The following is a 6695-nucleotide window of genomic DNA, read 5'->3' on the forward strand; positions in this document are numbered from 1 at the left end:
TTACTGTCACTCTAACAGGCCTTTGCTGTTGCCTGTCAATCATCTGTGACGAGTTGATTGGGTGTGCCCTGTGAGGGCATGATCCTCATCATCCTGATGCTTGACACCTGGGGAAGCGCTACTTAAGGGAGATGCTACTGCCAGTGCAAGAGAGAGACTTTTTGCTTTGATTTTGCCTTGTTTTGCTTTCTTTGACTTAGTTTTGTTAAGTGAGTTTGTCATGTGAATATTGTAACAGTAAGTTTTAGACAGAGTTCAGACTCAGTTTATGATATGCATGTTCTGAATTGGATCATTCCAGCACTACTTGCCAAAAGTAAATGAATTGAGTTGTATATGTATATATATATATTTCAAATTATTGCAATAGTTATTACAGAAACATTTCAGCATTGTTACATTGTTTGTGTGTGAGTGCTTGCACAGGGTGTGTGTGATGCGTCACGTGCAGTAGTGCGTAGAAGTACTTGTAGTCAGTGCATGTTGTGTGCTGCATGTTGCTCCTGCCTGCTACTCTCTGCTTTCAGCTACTGCCAACGGCTTGCCCCCCTAGTGGAGGTGAATAAAAGGGAGCCGAGTGCGTAAGCCTCCTCCTGCCGGTACACAGCCTCTCTACCACCAAGACTCCTGCAGTGCCTCCACGTGGCCACACACGGATACTGGGTGCCGCGAGGCCCAGGCTAATCTGCAGGGGATCTTGGAGCAGCAGTGGGCCCCAGAGGCACGAAGTGCAGGCCCACCGGCGTGTGGATACGCCCTGGCGTCTGCCAACTACTGCCCCCAGCTAGGGGTCAAATAGCATGGGCAGATGGGGCTCATAGCCTTGGATGGCAACCTGTCTAAGAGAAGGTCACTCTGAAATAAAATCGGGACTGTGAGGAGTTGCGCCCCACAGTCCACTATCAGCATAGTACAGCCAACCATGGAGCACAAAGACATCCCAAATCCTATACTTCCAGCGGCAGGAGTCCGTAGGAACATCGCGGCGGACGGTGGTGCTGGTCCTCCTCCTGGAGGATACCATGACAATGGGACCTTAAACTCTGGGATTGTCCCGGGGAGGGTCCTGTCCGACTACATCACCCCGTCCAATGCAATCATGCGCTGTCGGAAACCAGTTGTTATGGGAACCTTCAACGCATGCATAGCGAGAGAAGAAGCAAGGTTGATAGAACTTGCACATTGTGCAGAGGAATGGGGAGTGGAGATCCTGGGGGTCCAAGAACATAGGAGAGTGCACACTGATGACCAAATACTGTACCGCAGAGTGGAGAGAAGCACATTTATTTCCACATCAGCATGGAGGAATGATGCCCAAGCCGCAACAGGCGGTGTAGGGTTAATGCTGGGCCCACGGGCACGTAAGGCTCTACGTCGGGTTTACCACCACACTGACAGGATTATGTGTGCAGAGTTCTCGGGTAACCCAGTAACAACAGTCATAGTCTGTAGTTGTATATGAAACAATTCATATACAACATTGTTGATGAAACAACTATATAAGATGTTTTAGATGGTGGAGGGAAAAAAAAAAAAAAAAACTTTTGATGAACCAATAACAGTACTAAACTTACTGAATTGCCCCCCCCCCCTTGCTTATTATATAACTGACATCATCCTTGAGTACATTCTATTTTCTAAAGTATCAAATGCATCCTTAGGCTTTTTGTAAAATCATGTTTTATGAAAGTTTTTCTTTTCTTTTCTTTTTTTTCTTTTGATGTTTTTCAAAAGAACAGTCGCTATGTTGTTAACTATAGTACAATCCATGGAATGTAATGTACTTCTGTCCCTCACAGCCTCATTTTCATTTCTGTCAAAAATTAAACAATGCCTTACCCTGACTAAAGCCTATTGGTTGCCTTCTGTGTCTCTTCTTTATAACTGGCTAATAAATATATGGCTAAAATTAGATTTATATCTTTACACTTTCATAAACATGTTTAAACACTAACTTAAACCTAACCATTTCTCAACAGCTGCATCTGCATTATTGTTTCACGATCCCTGCCTGTGTTTTCTGTGTCACTGTCATGGTCTCTTATTTTGTAGTTCTGTGTTTCCTTTGTTGCTCGTTCACCTCCTGTTTTTCCATGGTTACTCATTAGTTCATTGGTTTGCTCTGATTATGCAGCCGTTGTGATTCTCTTGTGTTTCGTCGGTTCTTTGACGTTATGGTTCACGTTAAGTTCCAGTTCCTCGTGTCTCCAGTGTCTGTGTCTTTGCATTGTTGTTTCAATCTGTAAATTCCTGCATTTAAATCTTTATCCTTGATTGCATTTTGATATAATTCAGATATATGTAAGTGTTACGTCCTTAGGGACGGTTAGCGTTTCTGTGTGTTTTGTTTCTCTTTTCGGTGTCTTTTTGCCTCTCTTTTACTGTCACTCTAACAGGCCTTTGCTGTTGCCTGTCAATCATCTGTGACGAGTTGATTGGGTGTGCCCTGTGAGGGCATGATCCTCATCATCCTGATGCTTGACACCTGGGGAAGCGCTACTTAAGGGAGATGCTACTGCCAGTGCAAGAGAGAGACTTTTTGCTTTGATTTTGCCTTGTTTTGCTTTCTTTGACTTAGTTTTGTTAAGTGACTTTGTCATGTGAATATTGTAACAGTAAGTTTTAGACAGACAGAGTTCAGACTCAGTTTATGATATGCATGTTCTGAATTGGATCATTCCAGCACTACTTGCCAAAAGTAAATGAATTGAGTTGTATATGTATATATATATATATTTCAAATTATTGCAATAGTTATTACAGAAACATTTCAGCATTGTTACATTGTTTGTGTGTGAGTGCTTGCACAGGGTGTGTGTGATGCGTCACGTGCAGTAGTGCGTAGAAGTACTTGTAGTCAGTGCATGTTGTGTGCTGCATGTTGCTCCTGCCTGCTACTCTCTGCTTTCAGCTACTGCCAACGGCTAGCCCCCCTAGTGGAGGTGAATAAGAGGAGCCGAGTGCGTAAGCCTCCTCCTGCCGGTACACAGCCTCTCTACCACCAAGACTCCTGCAGTGCCTCCACGTGGCCACACACGGATACTGGGTGCCGCGAGGCCCAGGCTAATCTGCAGGGGATCTTGGAGCAGCAGTGGGCCCCAGAGGCACGAAGTGCAGGCCCACCAGCGTGTGGATACGCCCTGGCGTCTGCCAAATACTGCCCCCAGCTAGGGGTCAAATAGCATGGGCAGATGGGGCTCATAGCCTTGGATGGCAACCTGTCTAAGAGAAGGTCACTCTGAAATAAAATCGGGACTGTGAGGAGTTGCGCCCCACAGTCCACTATCAGCATAGTACAGCCAACCATGGAGCACAAAGACATCCCAAATCCTATACTTCCAGCGGCGGGAGTCCGTAGGAACATCGCGGCGGACGGTGGTGCTGGTCCTCCTCCTGGAGGATACCATGACAATGGGACCTTAAACTCTGGGATTGTCCCGGGGAGGGTCCTGTCCGACTACATCACCCCGTCCAATGCAATCATGCGCTGTCTGAAACCAGTTGTTATGGGAACCTTCAACGCATGCATAGCGAGAGAAGAAGCAAGGTTGATAGAACTTGCACATTGTGCAGAGGAATGGGGAGTGGAGATCCTGGGGGTCCAAGAACATAGGAGAGTGCACACTGATGACCAAATACTGTACCGCAGAGTGGAGAGAAGCACATTTATCAGCATGGAGGAATGATGCCCAAGCCGCAACAGGCGGTGTAGGGTTAATGCTGGGCCCACGGGCACGTAAGGCTCTACGTCGGGTTTACCACCACACTGACAGGATTATGTGTGCAGAGTTCTCGGGTAACCCAGTAACAACAGTCATAGTCGTGTACTCACCCACCAACGTGGCGCCATCCGACGAGGTGGAGAAGTTCTATGAGGACCTTGCAAGAGCGGTCCACGGCGTCCCAACGCACAACTTCCTGGCAATTCTTGGGGACTTCAATGCGAGGCTTGGACCAGAGGACGTACCCTTCCCCTACCACGACTCTACCAACCGCAATGGCACCTACCTCACTGCCTTCCTCATGGAGCACGAGTTACTGGCGGCAAATACCATCTTCCGGAAGAGAACAGGAAAGAGGTGGACCTTCTGGGACCGAGTCTCAGGAACGCTACGGCAGCTAGATTACATCCTAGTGAGGAAGAAGTGGAGGAACTCCATTATGAATGCTGAGCCATACAGCACTTTTAGTTCTGTTGGCTCAGACCACCGCGTGGTCTCAATGAGAGTTCGCCTGAGCCTCAGGGTTCCCAAACCAAGTCCCAAAATACGGTATAACTGGAAAGCTTTCTCAAGTGACCCTGGCCTTCTAACCAGATACACAGAGGAGGTGAGGAGACCAAGGAGACAGGGGAGCGGAGGCAAGCAGCGAATACAGGAGATTCGTCACAGTAAACAAGGAGGCGACTAGACTGTGTGTGCCTAAGATGGAGAAAGTCAGAACCTCCCTGCGATCAAAACATCCAGAGGTCATAGCAGCACGTGGGATGGTGGAGGAAGCCCGCCTCAACTTTGAACGGGAACCAACTGCGGAGAGACGCAGCGAGCTGAACGAAGCCAAACAGTTTCTTTTCAGAACCTATGATGCCATCAAAGTGGAAGAACTGATGGAAAGAGTGCGGGGGGTGCAGGCGGCGCAAGGGGAACAGCAGTATGGGGAGGCCTGGAGAATCATCAATGAAGTGACGGGGCGGAAGAGGACAAAGGAGGGACAGGTGAAGGGACACAGCCTGGAGGAGAGGGTGATGACCTGGTCAAGCCACCTCAAAAGGCTGCTGGGGGAAACAGCAGACGCAGCTGAGGAAGAGGAAATACCATCAGACCCCCCAAGCCTGAACATCAACGATGGTCCCTTCACACTCGGTGAGCTCGTCAGGGCAAAAGCCACAGTAAGAGTGGGAAAAAGTGCTGGCCTGGATGGCATACCCCCAGAGGTGCTGAAGAACTGTGACTTTGATGACATCATTCTAGAGTTCTGCAACCTTGCTCTGCTGCACAATCGGCTGCCTGATATGTGGTCTCTATCAAACATCGTGCCAGTGCCCAAATCCGGAGACCTCTCGAAGCCGGACAACTACAGAGGCATCAGCCTGACCTGTAGTATTGCGAAAATCTACAACCGCATGATTCTGAACAGGGTCCGGCAAGCAATCGACCCTCACCTGAGAGTAAATCAGAACGACTTTTGAGAAGGGCGAACTGCTACAGCCCAGATCTTGGCACTCAGGAGATTGATAGAGGAGGTGATGAAGGACAATCTGACTGCAGTCCTATGTTTCATAGACTTCAAAAAGGCATTTGATTCGATTCACCGAGGTACGATGGTGAAGATCCTGAAGGCATACAGAATTCCTCCGTACCTACTCCGGGCAATAGAGTCCATGTACTCAGGAACAAGGGCCAGGGTGGTGACCCCAGATGGCAACAGCGAGGAGTTTGACATCCTGGCTGGAGTTTTGCAAGGGGACACACTAGTCCCCTTCCTCTTCATCATAGTCCTTGATTATGCGTTCAAGAAGGCAATCAGTGGGCGAGAGCAGGAACTTGGCTTCACGCTGACACCAAGGAAGTCAAGTCGAAACCCGGCAGTAGTCTTGACAGACCTTGACTATGCAGATGACATCAGTCTGCTCTCCGACAACATGGAACAAGCAAAGGAACTACTACACAGTGTAGAGCTAGAGTGCACCAAGGTTGGCCTTAGGATAAATGCAAAGAAAACTGAGGTCATGACCTACAACTTTCCACCAGAACATCAACCTCTGATTACAGCAGGAGTCACAGTGCTGAAAGAAGTTGAGGAATTCAAAAACCTGGGCACATGGGTCAACTCAACTGAGCAAGATCTAAAAGTGAGGAAGGCACTTTCATGGAGGGCCCTGAACGGCATGAACAGTGTATGGAACTCCAACCTTTCCCGCCAAATCAAACTCAGCTTCTTCTACGCGACGGTAGAGTCCGTTCTCCTCTATGGCAGTGAATGCTGGACCCTGAATCCAACCTTAGAGAAGTCCCTGGACGGGTGCTACACCAGGATGCTGCGTGCAGTGCTTAACATCAGCAAGAGTGAGCATGTAACCAACAAAATCCTGTATGAGGGAGTACCAAGAGTGAGCAATAAGATTGCTGTGAGGAGAATGAGACTTGCAGGACATTGCCGAAGGCATCGAGAGCTGCCAGCCAGCAAGCTGGTGCTATGGGAACCAACACATGGCCATCAGTCAAGAGGACGTCCCACGTTAACTTACGTAAACATACTCAAGAGGGATGCAGGAGCCCAGAGCACCAATGAACTGGCCAGATGCATGGAGAGTCAGGATGACTGGAGGCAACGATGGAAGGCTCGTCTGAGGACGACCTAGAGAGACAGCTGTTGTTCAGATTTTTCTATATGCTCTGTGCATTAAGTACTGGAATGTTCCTGTGACTGACGTTGGTGGTTCATTTGTTCAGTACAGATATGGCACTGTAAACTTTCATGTTAGCTGAATTTTACTCGAGACGGCCAGAATATATTTTTATGACCCACTCAGATCATTTTCTCAAGGAGTTCATGAATTCCAGTTCCCTGAAATTCCCTTTGGTGTAGGAAATATCAGTTTAAATTTCCAAACTTCCCTTTAGCCATTAACTATTGAAATCCCAGGGATTAAAGCAAAAGGGCAGTACCAGGACTATTTACTGTAAGTGAAGATG

General features: G+C 48.0%; 1 pseudogene; it reads left to right on the plus strand.

The window, feature by feature from the left end:
- Positions 1–3305: 3305 nt before the first annotated feature.
- On the plus strand, positions 3306–4410 carry LOC132114300 (craniofacial development protein 2-like; annotated as a pseudogene).
- The last annotated feature ends 2285 nt before the right edge of the window (positions 4411–6695 follow it).

This window comes from Carassius carassius, chromosome 33 (assembly GCF_963082965.1).
Source record: "Carassius carassius chromosome 33, fCarCar2.1, whole genome shotgun sequence".
Lineage (NCBI taxonomy): Eukaryota > Metazoa > Chordata > Actinopteri > Cypriniformes > Cyprinidae > Carassius > Carassius carassius.